Source organism: Lepisma saccharinum, unplaced genomic scaffold (assembly GCF_977018435.1).
Source record: "Lepisma saccharinum unplaced genomic scaffold, izLepSacc3.1 HAP1_SCAFFOLD_352, whole genome shotgun sequence".
Classification (NCBI taxonomy): domain Eukaryota; kingdom Metazoa; phylum Arthropoda; class Insecta; order Zygentoma; family Lepismatidae; genus Lepisma; species Lepisma saccharinum.
Genome location: NW_028143070.1, coordinates 299,389 through 317,691, shown reverse-complemented (window position 1 = coordinate 317,691; position 18,303 = coordinate 299,389). Strand labels below are relative to the sequence as shown.

The 18,303-nt window shown below is 52.0% G+C and overlaps 3 non-coding genes across 3 annotated transcripts; all 3 read right to left on the bottom strand.

Moving 5' to 3' along the window:
- Positions 1 to 1,247: 1,247 nt before the first annotated feature.
- On the bottom strand, positions 1,248 to 5,251 carry LOC145982711 (large subunit ribosomal RNA). The gene has a single exon (XR_014441136.1). It is a non-coding gene; the product is annotated as a large subunit ribosomal RNA (ribosomal RNA).
- A 560-nt stretch (positions 5,252 to 5,811) lies between these two features.
- Positions 5,812 to 5,963, bottom strand: LOC145982709 (5.8S ribosomal RNA). Its single transcript, XR_014441134.1, has one exon. It is a non-coding gene; the product is annotated as a 5.8S ribosomal RNA (ribosomal RNA).
- Positions 5,964 to 6,927: 964 nt separating this feature from the next.
- Positions 6,928 to 8,758, bottom strand: LOC145982710 (small subunit ribosomal RNA). The gene has a single exon (XR_014441135.1). It is a non-coding gene; the product is annotated as a small subunit ribosomal RNA (ribosomal RNA).
- Positions 8,759 to 18,303: the final 9,545 nt, after the last annotated feature.

The following is an 18,303-nucleotide window of genomic DNA, read 5'->3' as shown; positions in this document are numbered from 1 at the left end:
GATTCCCGTGAAAGGCAAAAATTCTGGGAGAATAAAGCTTCCCAAGAAACTTGTACATGCAACGCAATGTGGCATTGACACAATATCATCCTCCTCAGTTTTCTTCCCAGCTTGACTTTCTATTCGGCTTTTGCTCCAGAGATTACCGTCAAAGGTAAAAAGTTCTGGGTGAATGAAGCTTCTCGACAAACTTCTAAAAGCACGGTAATGTGGCAAAGGCACACACACACAAACAATTCTCCTCCTCACTTTTCTTCCCAGCTTGACTTTCTATTCGGCTTTTGCTCCAGAGATTACCGTCAAAGGTAAAAAGTTCTGGGTGAATGAAGCTTCTCGACAAACTTCAAAAAGCACGGTAATGTGGCAAAGGCACACACACACAAACAATTCTCCTCCTCACTTTTCTTCCCAGCTTGACTTTCTATTCGGCTTTTGCTCCAGAGATTGCCGTTAAAGGCAAAAAATAATCTGGGAGGATAAAGCGTCCCAAGAAACTTGTACAAGCAACATAATGCTTGTTCTGAAAACACGGTAACGTGGCAAAGGCACAAAAACAATTCTCCTCCTCAGTTTCCTTCCCAGCTTGACTTTCTGTTCGGCTTTTGCTCCAGAGATTACCGTCAAAAGTTCTGGAAGAATAAAGCTTCCCAGCTTTACTTTCTATTCGGCTTTTACCGTCAAAGGTAAAAATTGTGGGAGAGTATACGTGCTCGTCCACAAACTTCTAGGCCAAGCACCATCAGCAACGGAGGTGGGAGCGTTAACTTTGCATTAAGTGTAACATACATACACAGTTTCCTCCCAGCTTGGCTTCGAATGTGGATTGCTCTCTCTCATATGCTTAACTTACTTGATAGTTAAGTTCAACATAAAACGCAAACCTTTCTGCCTGCACAGTGTTCAACTGCTGCTTTCGTTCTCTACAGTTAGTTTCTAACTGCAAAAGAAACAACATTTTTCATTGGCAACTTGGCTCGGGAGTCAAGTTGTTGCTTGCTCCCAGGCTAACCTGGGAGGTGTTTTTTTTTTTTTTTTCTCGTTTGGTCGGCTGGGTCGAAACCCCCAAGTCCGGCGATCCGCCACCTGCCGGAAGCCCCGGTTGCCAGCACCCGGTGAAGGTGCCGGCTTCCGGTTTGGGTGTCCTCCCCCGGTCGAAACTGGGGTCTGGACTCCCGGCGAAGGTCCCGGAGGGACCTCCTAAAAGAGAGAATAGGAGTTGTTGTTTCAGGTGCCGTGCAGCCGACAGCACGAACCTGCAAGCGAGGGCTGCCTTTCAACGGGTCGCCACCGTACGGAGGCTTCACCGCTCACGACGCCCCGCCAGATACTCAAGTCGTCTACGAGTGGTTCAGGGTCCCAACTTCCGAGTGCTTGATTACCCCTTGAATCCCCATCTAGAATCCCAAAGACCTCGGTCAGTGGGGCAAGTGGGCGGAGTCTCGATGGCACTACTCGCGGGGAGCCTCACCCCCCCCCCGAGAGGAGGAGGTGGTTGGTGGCTCCCCGCCTTACCGGTCCCCTGCGAAGGGGGTCCAGCGTTGGTGGTTCTGCCTTTCAGAGTGCAGGGACCCACGGTCACGCAGCTCCGGGCACGGCTTCGGCCTTAGAGGCGTTCAGGCTTCAGCCGTCGGACGTAGCTTCGCACCAAGGTTCGATCGAACCGGCGCGGTACCATTGGTCCGAACCTGGGGTTCCTCTCGTACGGACCGGGATTACCTTGGCCGCGTTCTAAACGCCAGGAGGATAAAACTAACCTGTCTCGCGACGGTCTAAACCCAGCTCACGTTCCTTGTTGGTTGGTGAACAATCATACGCTCGGGGAGCGCTGCGTCCCCACGGTAAGAAGAGCCGACATCGAAGGATCAAAAAGCCGCGTCGCTATGAACGCTTGGCGGCCACGAGCCAGTTATCCCTGTGGTAACTTTTCTGTCACCTCCCGCCGAAGATCCTTCGGACGGGGAGGATCGATAGGCCCCGGTTTCCCGGGTCCCACCCGTACTGAGGGTGCGGATCAGGGCGGCTTTTGCCCTTTCGCTCTACCCGAGGTTTCTGGCCTCGGTGAGCCGCCCTTAGGACACCTGCGTTATCCTTTGACAGATGTTCCGCCCCAGACGAACTCCCCGCCTGCCGTTGTCCCCGGATCGGGTCGGCCCCTTGGCCGGTCCGCACGCGAGGCACGGCCGGCCGGTGGGGCCTTGGTTCGTGAACGGCGTGCGACGAGGCCGGAGCCCCGACGCCCGCGTCCCGCCCAACCGGGTGAGTCGGGAAACCGTGAGAGTAGTGGTATTTCACCGGCGGGCACCCGAAGGAGCCCTCCCACTTATGCTACACCTCGTCACGTCTCCCGACAGCGGCAGACTAGAGTCAAGCTCAACAGGGTCTTCTTTCCCCGCTGACATTCTCCAAGCCCGTTCCCTTGGCTGTGGTTTCGCTAGACAGTAGGTAGGGACAGAGGGAATCTCGTTAATCCATTCATGCGCGTCACTAATTGGATGACGAGGCATTTGGCTACCTTAAGAGAGTCATAGTTACTCCCGCCGTTTACCCGCGCTTCCCTGAATTTCTTCAGCGCGACATTCAGAGCACTGGGCAGAAATCACATCCCGTCAACACCCTCTCGGGCTGTCGGGATGCTTTGTTTTAATTAAACAGTCGGATTCCCCTGGTCCGTGCCGGTTCTGAGTCGACCGTTCGTCGGCGGCCGACTCGAGGGGAGGCACGTTCCCCCCGGCGCCCCCGAGGGGGGCAAGGGGTTCGGTGCGTTCCCCTCAGAGAGCCCAGGGACGCTCGCGGAAGTCCGACGCGCGGTCCACGCTCGGGACGAGCAGGAGCCCGCCCCTCGCGAAGACCCACGCCGGACCGAACCCGCGGTGGCCCCCCGGGCCCCGACCGGCCCCGGTCCCCAGAGCCAATCCTTGTTCCGAAGGTACGGATCCAGATTGCCGACTTCCCTTACCCACATTAGTCTATCGTCAAGAGGCTCTTTACCTCGGAGGCCAGATGCGGATTCGGGTACGGCCAGGCCTCGGGACTCTGCTGCGCTGTTCCCACCAAGATTTTCAAGGTCCGACGGGCACCCGGGGAAACCGCACCCAACTACGGTTCTCTTAGCTTTCCCCAGTGTCCCCTTCTCCTTCTGGGAAGATTCCGGGGAGCGTAGGGGATCGCTCTGACAGAACAGACAACTCTGCCCCCGGGACCCGACGGATTCTCCTGGTGCCACCAGTTACCTGGACTTACGGACTTCGAGGGAACCCGCGACGCACTCCCGGTCCCGAGACGCGGCGGAGGGCTGGATACCCCACTTCCCTTTCGACCGCGGCCGAGACGCCGGCGCGTCGCGCTAACCACTACAACAAACAAGTTGGTAACGGTAACGCGAAACTGACCCGACGCATCGGTGGGAGTTCTCCGCGGTCTAAGGACCGGCTCACCCGCCTGCAACTGCTGTTGAGGCGGAACCCTTCTCCACGTCTGACCTCAGCGAGGTCTCATCAGATTATTTGCTACTACCACCAAGATCTGCAACGACGGCGGCTCCAGGCAGGCTCGCGCCCAGACCCTTCCACGCTCACCGCCGCGCCCTCCTACTCACCGCCGCGTCATTCTTACATAGTTGCCTATGCATGGAGCATTGCGGCGGCGGCCGGGTATAGGCACGACGCTCGATTGCCATCCATTTTCAGGGCCGGTTGCTTCGGCAGGTGAGTCGTTACACACTCCTTAGCGGATGCCGACTTCCATGGCCACCGCCCTGCTGTCTTGAGCAACCGACGCCTTTCATGGTTTGAGCAGCGTCGATTCAGGCGCCTTAACCCGGCGTTTGGTTCATCCCACAGCGCCAGTCCTGCTTACCAGGAGCGGCCCACTGAGCACTCGGGTCCTGAAAAGAAGGCCCCGCTTCGCCCTAGGGGCAAGCGGGACCTCCATCCCGTTCAGAGTTTGAGAGTGGGTCGAGGCCGTTTCGGCCCCGAGGCCCCCGGTCATTCGCTTTACCGGGATGGACCCCCCTTGCGAGCGCCAGCTGTCCTGAGGGACACTTCGGAGGGAACCAGCTACTAGACGGTTCGATTGGCCTTTCGCCACTATGCTTAGCTCAGACGGTCGATTTGCACGTCAGAGGCGGTTCGGACTTCCACCAGGGTTTCCCCTGGATTCGTCCTGGCCGAGCATAGTTCACCATCTTTCGGGTCCCAGCGAGTGGGCTCTTAGGTACGATCCCCGCACCCGGAGGTGGGGGATCGCCCCGGGACTGCGCGAGGGCCCTTCGTTGAGCGACTCCGGGTCACCTCGATCGTCCCAGTCGCTTTGACTGCGCCTTCGGGTTTAGTGATTCCCTTAGACTCGCCCACGCGCTAGACTCCTTGGTCCGTGTTTCAAGACGGGTCGGATGGGCCACTCGTTGAACACCGCACGGGCCCGGGGCTCACAGTACGACCCCCGCGAACCCCCCGGACGAGCGGGGGACGGGGGGACACTGCCAGGCACGCCGCAGCGAGCTGCGACCTCTACGCCTTCCGCCTAAAAACGGCGGCGGATCCCCAGGCCTGCCCGTGAGCCGTCGGGTTCCGTCCGGGTCACCGGGGGTTCTCCGGACGAGCCGGAGAGCTCCACCCCAGGCCCTTCGGACGGATCCCAACGAGCCGCGGTGCCCTACCGGGCGCGGAATGAAGGGGGACCGTCCCGGACGCACCCTCGCAGACGGGAAGTCCCTAAGGAAGGGGACGACCCCGCTCGGGGGCCGGAGACTTGGTCCTTAACCCTTGAATCACCTTCCCCCATCGAACTCTCGAGCTCCATCCGTTTGACCCCCAGGCGGTTTCACGTACTCTTGAACTCTCTCTTCAAAGTTCTTTTCAACTTTCCCTCGCGGTACTTGTTCGCTATCGGTCTCGTGGTGATATTTAGCCTTAGGAGGAATCTACCTCCCACTTAGGGATGCATTCCAGAGCATCCCGAATCCTTGGGAAGGCGCCCAGCCCGACTCGGCAAGGCGGAGGTTCGCACGGGCCTAGCACCCTCTGTGGGATGTTGGTCCTTTCAAGTTACACTTAGAACCTCCCGCCGAGCGGGATTTACGGACGCTCCCTTCCACCAAATCGCCCGCCGGCTCGGATGACCGTGCCGGAGGCTTGGGTGGCGGGCTTCTCCCTTTTCGCTCGCGGCTACCGAGGGAATCATTGTTATTTTCTTTTCCTCCGCATATTGATATGCTTAAATCGTGCGGGTGGTCAACCCTGAGTAGAGGTCGGGTGCTAACTTTCACTTGCGGTTTCCTAGGAGGTCCGAGGGATCTTCCTCGTCGCCCAACGCAGGTCCTCCCATCCGGACGGTAAGGCGGCTATCGAGCTTCGGCGGAAACCTCTAAAGTTAACCGAGCTCTCCTTCCGCGCGAACCGAACGGACGGGCTCTTCCACCACTTTTGGAAACTTACCCTGCGTTCAACGAGAGGCACCCGCCCGGACGAAGCTGAGTCGTCCGGCCGGCTCTCCCACCCCACTTCTTTCCAAACTTTGGAAATTTAACCTTCCGAGTGGTGCTCGAAAAGCTGCTTCCGGGATACGGATACGGGATCACCCCGCTCCTTCGAGGCCCCTTCCACGCACGCGCGGATCCGTAGACCGGTCTTTCCACTTCTTGTACTAGAATGGAGTCCTCCGAGAAGACGACCTCAAGGTCGACTCCCAACGATCCTGTTTCGGATTCGACCTCGCGACCGCTCTTACCTCGCTGAGAGAGGCGGCCGCGAGACTTTCGTGGCGTGCTGTTACACGCGCTGTGCTCGCAAGAGCACGTCATTTAGAAACTTCCGACACTCAACCAGGACCGACCCAGGTAAAGACCCGGGCCGCAATGTGCATTCGAAACCGTCGATGCTCTCTGTTTTGCAGATCGCAAATTGACTCGCAGCTAGCTGCGTTCTTCATCGACCCACGAGCCAAGTGATCCCCCGCCTGGGGTTGTTTGTGGTTTGCTGAAGTGCGACAGGTCGCACTTCGGCAGAATGATGTGTCTGTTCATCGGGAAGCGCCCTCGCGAGCCTCCCCGGATGATACCTACCCCCCCGTCTCCAAGGCCTCGAGACGGGGTTCGGGTGCATGTTTTAGCGGGGCGATACCTTTAAAGGTCGAGTCTCACCTACCCCTGTTAACTTTGAAAGTGCCGGGCAATTATAGTCTGGCCGACGCAAGCGCCGGCCGGACGGACATGCATGGCATGTCTCCCGCCAACTTTTTTCGTTCTCCACGTGCTTTCTTTAAGTTACTCTACAACCTAAATGAAAAAGACAGCCATCTCTGCCGGCACTTTTGCAAGTGCCGGCCAATTACAGTCTGGCCGACGCAAGCGCCGGCCGTACGGACATGCATGGCATGTCTGCCGGCAAATTTTTCATTCTCCACGTGCTTTCTTTAAGTTACTCTACAGCTAGGTTACACCTAACTGCAAAAGACAACCATTCATTCACCATCAGCCAATCATAGTCGGGCCGGCACGAATGCCGGTCACGTACATTGCTACGAAGCAAAGCTTCAAGTGGTCGGCTGGGTGATGGGGTACCGACATTGCGGTACCCACAAAACCCCAAGTCCAGCGATCCGCCACCTGCCGGAAGCCCCGGCTGGCCACCTATGCCGGTTAGGGAGTTCTCCCCCGGTCGAAACCGGGGTCTGAACTTCCGGCGAAGGGCTCCGGAGGAGCCCTCCTTAGAAACAAACGTAGTGGAGCGAAGGGGGAATCGCCTTACTCCGCACACCCGCTCAGCCAGGCATTCCCTGCGAGGGGGAATGCCCCCGTTGGGGGCCGAGGACCGATTCTTGACCCTTCAACAAACAACTACGTACCATCCGCCGGCTCCGGGAGTCTTAGTCCCCCTTCGACGCTCTCGCGGATGGACGACAAGGTGAAGAAGCGGATATACCGTACGGTAATGATCCTTGGGCAGGTTCTCCTACCCAAACCTTGTTACGACTTTTGCTTCCTCTAAGTGACCAGGTTCGGCCGTCTTCCCGACGGTTCCTGCGGAAGGTGGAACCCCCGCAGGGCGCCGGTCCAAAGGCCTCACCGTATCACTCGATCGGATGCATCGACGGGCGGTGTGCACAAAGGGCAGGGACTCGATCAACGCGAGCTGATGACTCGCGCTTACTGGGCATTCCTCGTTCGCGGGGAATAATTGCAATCCCCGGTCCCTATCACGAAGGAGGTTCAGCGGTTACCCGTACCTCTCGGCAGGGGAAGACGCGTTGTCTCCTTCAGTGTGACGCGCGTGCGGCCCAGGGCATCGAAGGGCATCACTGACCTGATTTAGCTCCCACTCTTGCTGCTTGCGACAACCGGTCCCTCTAAGAAGAGGTTTGATGCGCCGGGGGAACACATACCCCGACGCCTAGTTAATAGGCAGGAGTCTCGTTCGTTATCGCAATCAAGCAGACAAATCGCTCCACCAACTAAAATCGGCCATGCACCACCATCCACCGAATCACGAGAGAGCTCTCAATCTGTCAATCCTTGCGGTGTCCGGGCCTGGTAAGTTTGCCGTGTTGAGTCAAGTTGAGCCGCACGTCCCACGCCTTGTGGTGCCCTTCCGTCAATTCCTTTAAGTTTCAGCTTTGCAACCATACTCCCCCCGGAACCCGAAATCTCAGGTTTCCCGGGGGCTGCGCGCACGGTGTTCTTGAACCTTGCGCATCGCTGGATGGCATCGTTTATGGTTAGAACTAGGGCGGTATCTAATCGCCTTCGAACCTCTAACTTTCGTTCTTGATTAATGAAGACATTCTTGGCAAATGCTTTCGCTGTAGGTAGTCTTGCGAGGATCCTAGAATTTCACCTCTCCCCTCGCAATACTCAAGCCCCCGTCAATCCCTTTTAATCATTACCTCTGGTTCGAAAACCAACAGAGAGAACCGAGGTCCTGTTCCATTATTCCATGCAAGGAGCATCCAGGCGAATAGCCTGCTTTGAGCACTTTAATTTGTTCAAAGTAAACGTCCCGGAATCCCCCGGTCCACTCGGTGAAGAGCAGACCGGGGAAACCGAGAAGACGTCCGGTACGGCCAGTTGAACGCCTGACGGCGAACCGACCGCCCGAGACCCAGATCCAACTACGAGCTTTTTAACCGCAGCAACTTTAGTATACGCTATCGGAGCTGGACTTACCGCGTCTGCTGGCACCAGACTTGCACTCCGATAGGTTCACCCAACTGTTTAGGGTGGATCCATTCCGATTACGGGGCCTCGGATGAGTCCCGCATCGTTATTTTTCGTCACTACCTCCCCGTGCCGGGAGTGGGTAATTTGCGTGCCTGCTGCCTTCCATAGATGTGGTAGCCGTTTCTCAGGCTCCCTCTCCGGAATCGAACCCTGATTCCCCGTTACCCGTAATCACCATGGTGGGCCAATAACCCACCATCCACAGTGTGATGAGGCAGACATTTGATAGATGCGTCGCCGGTGCTTGACCGTGCGATCTGCCTAGAGGTTACTTAGAGTCACCAAATGAGTCGGCCCGCAGAAGCGGACCGTTTGGTCTTTTGAATGGTAACGGCACCCCGTCCGGTTGCCCGGCCGGAGACACCGTGAGCATGTATTAGCTCTGGAATTGCCACAGGTATCCAAGTAGGATGCGTACGATCTAAGGAACCATAACTGATGTAATGAGCCATTCGCGGTTTCACTTTGGTAAAGTCTGTACTGAGACATGCATGGCTTAGGCTTTGAGACGAGCATATGACTACTGGCAGGATCAACCAGGGTACGGTGCATACTGTGCGTATGCGGCACTCGCGCGAGGCAGAGTGCCATGTTTTAAGCGAGGAAAGCGGCTCGCCACTAACTTAGGCAACGCAACACTCACGCTTGAAGAACGAAAGGTCACACCGCTTTCCAGAAAACATAATTATACTACTCCCACTACTTCGGTTACAGGTCTACGTAGTTCCACTTTCTTTAAAGCTGGAAACTTCGAGACGTTCGTTTGCGCGCGGGAACGGCGAACCGACTTCTTCGATTGGAACCGTGCCCGCGTTCTGGTTCTGTTCCTTGCCTGGGAGGCTGGGAGCTCCCAGCGAACAGCCGTGCCTGTACGGCAACAGGCAGCCACTCAAGACGGCGCTCCGGAGAACGCACGCTTCGACGGACACCCGTACCAAGTTCTAGGGAACCTTCGGGTTTAGGTTGTCTCGCCACGGAGGCTGGCACGTCCGCTGCTTTCCTTCGGTGCAGGCTTCGACTTAGAGTCGTTCGGTCGAGCCGGAGTTCCCCAAGTGAGCAGAGCGGACGGGTCAACTTCAGAAACGATGCAACGCAAACCGGAGAAGGCATCGCCGTCACCGGGAGAGAAAAGAGAGAGCTAGCTTGCTTTCCCTTGGTGCAGGTTTCATCCTAGAGTCGTTCGGATGAACCGGAGTTCCCAAGGTAGGCAAGCGAACACCGGTCGGGTACCTTGTGTCACTTCCCGCTAACCGAAATGTGAAAAAGTAGCTCACTATCCCACCCCCCTCTACCTACAGTCGTTTGGAAGAGAGGAGGTGGGCGAGTTACCGTCAAAACGTCGGCGTTCCTTCCTTTCCCACGGTGCAGGCTTCAACCTACATTCGTTCGGATGAGCCGGGGTTACCGAGGTAGGCAGGATCGCCGGCGATTGACGTCTCGTCACTTCTCGGCAGCGAGGGCTGACAAAATGAATTGCTTTAACTCGGTGCAGGCTTCATCCTACATTCGTTCGGATGAGCCGGAGTTCCCGAGGTGGGCAAGTGCTCCCGCAGGACCGGTTCTCTTAACTCGCTCGGCTTCCGACGGTTGACGTTTTACCTTGCTTTTCCTCAGAGTGTTCAGCCTAGAGACGTTCGGAAGAACAGAGGTAGGCAAGTTATCCGCTTGAGAGGCACCTTAATTTGACGTGCCATGCATAACCTCGGTGCAGGCTTCATCCTAGAGTCGTTCGGATGAGCCGGAGTTCCCGAGGTAAGCTAAGCTTCCCCACTAGGGTGGGTAAGTCAATTCAAGGTGTCTGATGCTCAACCTACATGCGTTCGGAAGAGCACAAACGGTTACGTCACGTGTCGGAGGCGAACCACCGTGTACGAGGGCTGACAAGTTAGTAGCAACAAACTTGGTTCAGGTTCATCCAGTCTTCCAAGGAAGGCTACCTTCCCGCTTGCGCGGCTCTGTCACTTACTCGTACAAGGTGCAGAAACAAAGATGGGCGCCGTGAATTTTCCGAAAACTATGAATAAAGCAATGCTTTTCGGAAAACAATTCGAACCCCAACTTCCCACGTCAGTGGGGTTGCCTTTGAACGTGTAGCTAACGTTCGCTTCGGGTCTCATCCGAAAGGATGATCCCTACTCCATCCACGAAATTGCAACCGGCGGGTGACCGACAGTGAAGGCATTGATACCGATTGGTATACCTACCTCCCCGGTTGCTTGCGTGGCGGGTGAAAAGTTGGGTTCGAATTACACTAGATGCCTGAACCGAGGTCCATGCACCTCTGAGGTGGTTGCTTCACCTCAACGTGACTCGCAAGTAGGACAAGCTTGCTATATTGCCCTGTGCTCGCCACGTAATGCACAGGGCACGCTAAAGAGCATGCTTAGCAAGCACAAGAGCAACCATTCCCACCATATATAAAAATGAATTGATTTACTCTTTTTTAACTATGCAAACTTGCACCTCCATCGTTACATTAAGCAACAAATGCAAGCTCAACTAAAGTCAAAGAGTAGTAGCTTGGGAAAAATTTCCCTTTGCGACTAGAGTCTTATGCTCATTGCTTGACGGTCTATGTACCGATATACGGTAAGAGACTGGGAAAGTAGTTCCATCTCATCGTGACTCGCAACCTGTGCAAAGGTGCTGTATCGCCCTGTGTTCGCCACGTAATACACAGGGCATCGCTCGAGAGCATGCTTAGCAAGCACAAGAGCCAACATTCCCACCATGTATCAAAATGAATTGATTTACTCTTTTTTAACTATGCAAACTTGCACCTCCATCGTTACGTTAAGCAACAAATGCAAGCTCAACTAAAGTCAAAGAGTAGTAGCTTGGGAAAAATTTCCCTTTTGCGACTAGAGTCTTATGCTCATTGGTTGACGGTCTATGTACCGATATACGGTAAGACTCTGGGAAACACACAACTCCTTAACTTTGCCCAGACAGATAAATCTATCTGAAACTTCAAGCGTGGTTCAAGCCAAGCTCAGTCGCCCTCGGAGGTGTTAGTTCCAGCTCATCGTGACTCGCAGCCTGTGCAAAGGTGCTGTATCGCCCTGTGCTCGCCACGTAATACACAGGGCATCGCTCGAGAGCATGCTTAGCAAGCACAAGAGCCAACATTCCCACCATATATCAATATGAATTGATTTACTCTTTTGTAACTATGCAAACTTGCACCTCCATCGTTACGTTAAGCAACAAATGCAAGCTCAACTAAAGTCAAAGAGTAGTAGCTTGGGAAAAATTTCCCTTTTGCGACTAGAGTCTTATGCTCATTGGTTGACGGTCTATGTACCGATATACGGTAAGACTCTGGGAAACACACAACTCCTTAACTTTGCCCAGACAGATAAATCTATCTGAAACTTCAAGCGTGGTTCAAGCCAAGCTCAGTCGCCCTCGGAGGTGTTAGTTCCAGCTCATCGTGACTCGCAGCCTGTGCAAAGGTGCTGTATCGCCCTGTGCTCGCCACGTAATACACAGGGCATCGCTCGAGAGCATGCTTAGCAAGCACAAGAGCCACCATTCCCACCATATATCAATATGAATTGATTTACTCTTTTGTAACTATGCAAACTTGCACCTCTATCGTTACATTAAACAACAGATGCAAGCTCAACTAATGTCAAAGAGTAGTAGCTTGGGAAAAGCTTTCTCTTTGCGACTAGAGTCTCATGCTCATTGGTTGACGGTCTATGTACCGATACACGGTAAGACTCTGGGAAACACACAACTCCTTAACTTTGCCCAGACAGAGAAATCTATCTGAAAGTACAAGCGTGGTTCAAGCCAAGCTCCATCGTCCTCGGAGGTGTTAGTTCCATCTCATCGTGACTCGCAACCTGTGCAAAGGTGCTGTATCGCCCTGTGCTCGCCACGTAATGCACAGGGCACGCTCAAGAGCATGTTAAGCACGTCCAAGAGCCACCATTCCCACCATATATCAATATGAATTGATTTACTCTTTTGTAACTATGCAAACTTGCACCTCCATCGTTACATTAAACAACAGATGCAAGCTCAACTAATGTCAAAGAGTAGTAGCTTGGGAAAAGCTTTCTCTTTGCGACTAGAGTCTCATGCTCATTGGTTGACGGTCTATGTACCGATATACTGTAAGCGACTGGGAAACACCCAACTCCTTAACTTTGCCCAGACAGATAAATCTATCTGAAAGTACAAGCGTGGTTCAAGCCAAGCTCCATCGTCCTCGGAGGTGTTAGTTCCATCTCATCGTGACTCGCAACCTGTGCAAAGGTGCTGTATCGCCCTGTGCTCGCCACGTAATGCACAGGGCACGCTCAAGAGCATGTTAAGCACGTCCAAGAGCCACCATTCCCACCATATATCAATATGAATTGATTTACTCTTTTGTAACTATGCAAACTTGCACCTCCATCGTTACATTAAGCAACAAATGCAAGCTCAACTAAAGTCAAAGAGTAGTAGCTTGGGAAAAATTTCCCTTTTGCGACTAGAGTCTTATGCTCATTGGTTGACGGTCTATGTACCGATATACGGTAAGACTTTGGGAAACACACAACTCCTTAACTTTGCCCAGACAGATAAATCTATCTGAAAGTACAAGCGTGGTTCAAGCCAAGCTCCATCGTCCTCGGAGGTGTTAGTTCCATCTCATCGTGACTCGCAACCTGTGCAAAGGTGCTGTATCGCCCTGTGCTCGCCACGTAATGCACAGGGCACGCTCAAGAGCATGTTAAGCACGTCCAAGAGCCACCATTCCCACCATATGTCAATATGAATTGATTTACTCTTTTGTAACTATGCAAACTTGCACCTCTATCGTTACATTAAACAACAGATGCAAGCTCAACTAATGTCAAAGAGTAGTAGCTTGGGAAAAGCTTTCTCTTTGCGACTAGAGTCTCATGCTTATTGGTTGACGGTCTATGTACCGATATACGGTAAGACTCTGGGAAACACACAACTCCTTAACTTTGCCCAGACAGATAAATCTATCTGAAAGTACAAGCGTGGTTCAAGCCAAGCTCCATCGTCCTCGGAGGTGTTAGTTCCATCTCATCGTGACTCGCAACATGTGCAAAGGTGCTGTATCGCCCTGTGCTCGCCACGTAATGCACAGGGCACGCTCAAGAGCATGTTAAGCACGTCCAAGAGCCACCATTCCCACCATATATCAATATGAATTGATTTACTCTTTTGTAACTATGCAAACTTGCACCTCTATCGTTACATTAAACAACAGATGCAAGCTCAACTAATGTCAAAGAGTAGTAGCTTGGGAAAAGCTTTCTCTTGGCTTCTATGCGACTTTAGTCGCAAGCTCAACGTTTGACGGTCTAAATACCGATATACGGTAACAGCCTGGGAAACTTCTCTTTCTCACACACTTCTCCCAGACTCAATACACATGCGGTTCCTTCTGCAGGTATTGCCCTTTTGTGCAAGCACACTGGGAAAACTCAATCATTCTTCTCTTTTCCCAGACAGAGCAATCTATCACGAAATGCAAGCGTGGTTCCAGCCAAGTTCCATCGCCCTCGCAGGTGGTTGCTCTATCTCTCCGTGACTCGCAAGCGGACCCAACTTGCTCTTTCGCCCTGTGGTCGCCACACACTCACAGGGCACCTACTCCCCTAAGTATCTATAAGAATTGATTCGCTATGTATAAACAATGGAGCTTTCCACCTATCGTCCTCAATTCACGCAAGCTCCAAGCTTGTCTAAAGTCAAATAGTAAAGCTTTGGGAAAACCTTATTTCTCTTTGCTTCTATGCGACTAGAGTCTCATGCTCAAAGGTTAACGCTCTACATACCGATATACGGTAACAGCCTGGGAAACTTCTCTTTCTCACACACTTCTCCCAGACTCAATACACATGCGGTTCCTTCTGCAGGTATTGCCCTTTTGTGCAAGCACACTGGGAAAACTCAATCATTCTTCTCTTTTCCCAGACAGAGCAATCTATCACGAAATGCAAGCGTGGTTCCAGCCAAGTTCCATCGCCCTCGCAGGTGGTTGCTCTATCTCTCCGTGACTCGCAAGCGGACCCAACTTGCTCTTTCGCCCTGTGGTCGCCACACACTCACAGGGCACCTACTCCCCTAAGTATCTATAAGAATTGATTCGCTATGTATAAACAATGGAGCTTTCCACCTATCGTCCTCAATTCACGCAAGCTCCAAGCTTGTCTAAAGTCAAATAGTAAAGCTTTGGGAAAACCTTATTTCTCTTTGCTTCTATGCGACTAGAGTCTCATGCTCAAAGGTTAACGCTCTACATACCGATATACGGTAACAGCCTGGGAAACTTCTCTTTCTCACACACTTCTCCCAGACTCAATACACATGCGGTTCCTTCTGCAGGTATTGCCCTTTTGTGCAAGCACACTGGGAAAACTCAATCATTCTTCTCTTTTCCCAGACAGAGCAATCTATCACGAAATGCAAGCGTGGTTCCAGCCAAGTTCCATCGCCCTCGCAGGTGGTTGCTCTATCTCTCCGTGACTCGCAAGCGGACCCAACTTGCTCTTTCGCCCTGTGGTCGCCACACACTCACAGGGCACCTACTCCCCTAAGTATCTATAAGAATTGATTCGCTATGTATAAACAATGGAGCTTTCCACCTATCGTCCTCAATTCACGCAAGCTCCAAGCTTGTCTAAAGTCAAATAGTAAAGCTTTGGGAAAACCTTATTTCTCTTTGCTTCTATGCGACTAGAGTCTCATGCTCAAAGGTTAACGCTCTACATACCGATATACGGTAACAGCCTGGGAAACTTCTCTTTCTCACACACTTCTCCCAGACTCAATACACATGCGGTTCCTTCTGCAGGTATTGCCCTTTTGTGCAAGCACACTGGGAAAACTCAATCATTCTTCTCTTTTCCCAGACAGAGCAATCTATCACGAAATGCAAGCGTGGTTCCAGCCAAGTTCCATCGCCCTCGCAGGTGGTTGCTCTATCTCTCCGTGACTCGCAAGCGGACCCAACTTGCTCTTTCGCCCTGTGGTCGCCACACACTCACAGGGCACCTACTCCCCTAAGTATCTATAAGAATTGATTCGCTATGTATAAACCATGGAGCTTTCCACCTATCGTCCTCAATTCACGCAAGCTCCAAGCTTGTCTAAAGTCAAATAGTAAAGCTTTGGGAAAACCTTATTTCTCTTTGCTTCTATGCGACTAGAGTCTCATGCTCAAAGGTTAACGCTCTACATACCGATATACGGTAACAGCCTGGGAAACTTCTCTTTCTCACACACTTCTCCCAGACTCAATACACATGCGGTTCCTTCTGCAGGTATTGCCCTTTTGTGCAAGCACACTGGGAAAACTCAATCATTCTTCTCTTTTCCCAGACAGAGCAATCTATCACGAAATGCAAGCGTGGTTCCAGCCAAGTTCCATCGCCCTCGCAGGTGGTTGCTCTATCTCTCCGTGACTCGCAAGCGGAACCAACTTGCTCTTTCGCCCTGTGGTCGCCACATACCCACAGGGCACCTTCTACCCCCAAAGGTCACTAAGAATTGATTCGCTCTGTAAAAACCATGGAGCTTTCCACCTCTCCTCTTACATTCGCACAAGCACTCTGCGGCCCATTGCCGCCATTTTATCCTAAAGCCATATGACTTGTGTCAAGTCACCTAGATACCTTAAACCACCCAAGTATCTTTGGTGCCAATTCCGTGTTTCCACACATGTGATACGTTTTCCCAGCATCACTTCTTTCTTGGGCACCCCTACGTCCATTGCCGTTATTATACCCAATCTGGGAAAGACTTGTGTCAAGTCACCCAGATACCCTAAACCCCCCAAGTATCTTTGGTGCCAATTTCGTGTTTCCACACATGTGATACGTTTTCCCAGCATCACTTCTTTCTTGGGCACCCCTACGTCCATTGCCGTTATTATACCCAAACTGGGAAAGACTTGTGTTAAGTCACCCAGATACCCTAAACCCCCCATGTATCTTTGATGCCAATTCCGTGTTTACACACATGTGATACGTTTTCCCAGCCTAACTTCTTTCTCGGCCACCCTTACGTCCATTGCCGTTATTATACCCAAACTGGGAAAGACTTGAGTCAAGTCACCCAGATACGTCCCACCCCCCATATAGTAAAAGGCTAAAATTCGGTCACTTTTCACCCTAAAATCATGAAACCTAATTTTTTTTTTTTTTTTAAATGAATCGTATATGCATGTAGATAATGAAAAAAAAACTCCCGAACCTCAAATTCGCTGTTTTCTATATGTTTTTGGACTTAGAAAATTTTTTTCAAGAATTTTCAACTTCGAGCTAGGGAATCAAAATTTGGCACGAAGGTAGCCCAGGTCAAAGGAATAAAAGTTTAGAATGCGATTTTGAGATATTTCCAAAAACGCGGCCTCCATCTTGGAAAATGGCGGATTTTGTCCCCAGCTACATGCACCTTCGCCCCTGAAAAACCGTTGAAAGTGGCTCCAGGCGGTGAATCGCGCTAACCCCTAACGCAGGGTGGTTGGTGAAGATAACGTGAGGGTAAGGTAAGCAGTGGGTGGAGTGTTCGGGTCACGGGAAAAGTTTGATTCTCCATTTGAAATTCACGAAAAATGCTAAATCTTGACGGTTTTTTCAAGTTTCAACGGAAAATCCAGTTTTGGCGCGAAACTCACAATATTTCCCAGGATGGAAGCTGCATGATTCCCTTACACGAAAACATGCAGGGCTAGCCTAAAGCAAAGTCGGAAGGGTGACTTTGCTAATGAAATCCGCGAGCCTGCGTCCTTCTCGGCCCCCTAACCCGCCATTTCGGGAAAATGCCGTTAAAGTGTACTTGTGGCTAACCGAGGAAGACAAAACTCGGTATTCTGGTAATTCGGTACCTCTCCTTTCACATTGTGAAATTTGATAAGGTTCGAACCACGCAAAGTGTGAAAAATTGAAGAAAGGGAAATACATTGTCCTTCTCGTCCCCCCAAAGAAGTGCTTCTCGGCCCCCTAAGCCATTTCATCGATTTCGAGCTATCGAGTTCAAATTTCACACGGAGGTAGATCAAGTCAAGAGAACGAAAAAACGTAAATGCCATTTTGAGATATTTCCAAAAACGCGGCCTCCATCTTGGAAAATGGCGGATTTTGTCCCCAGCTACATGCACCTTCGCCCCTGAAAAACCGTTGAAAGTGGCTCCAGGCGGTGAATCGCGCTAACCCCTAACGCAGGGTGGTTGGTGAAGATAACGTGAGGGTAAGGTAAGCAGTGGGTGGAGTGTTCGGGTCACGGGAAAAGTTTGATTCTCCATTTGAAATTCACGAAAAATGCTAAATCTTGACGGTTTTTTCAAGTTTCAACGGAAAATCCAGTTTTGGCGCGAAACTCACAATATTTCCCAGGATGGAAGCTGCATGATTCCCTTACACGAAAACATGCAGGGCTAGCCTAAAGCAAAGTCGGAAGGGTGACTTTGCTAATGAAATCCGCGAGCCTGCGTCCTTCTCGGCCCCCTAACCCGCCATTTCGGGAAAATGCCGTTAAAGTGTACTTGTGGCTAACCGAGGAAGACAAAACTCGGTATTCTGGTAATTCGGTACCTCTCCTTTCACATTGTGAAATTTGATAAGGTTCGAACCACGCAAAGTGTGAAAAATTGAAGAAAGGGAAATACATTGTCCTTCTCGTCCCCCCAAAGAAGTGCTTCTCGGCCCCCTAAGCCATTTCATCGATTTCGAGCTATCGAGTTCAAATTTCACACGGAGGTAGATCAAGTCAAGAGAACGAAAAAACGTAAATGCCATTTTGAGATATTTCCAAAAACGCGGCCTCCATCTTGGAAAATGGCGGATTTTGTCCCCAGCTACATGCACCTTCGCCCCTGAAAAACCGTTGAAAGTGGCTCCAGGCGGTGAATCGCGCTAACCCCTAACGCAGGGTGGTTGGTGAAGATAACGTGAGGGTAAGGTAAGCAGTGGGTGGAGTGTTCGGGTCACGGGAAAAGTTTGATTCTCCATTTGAAATTCACGAAAAATGCTAAATCTTGACGGTTTTTTCAAGTTTCAACGGAAAATCCAGTTTTGGCGCGAAACTCACAATATTTCCCAGGATGGAAGCTGCAT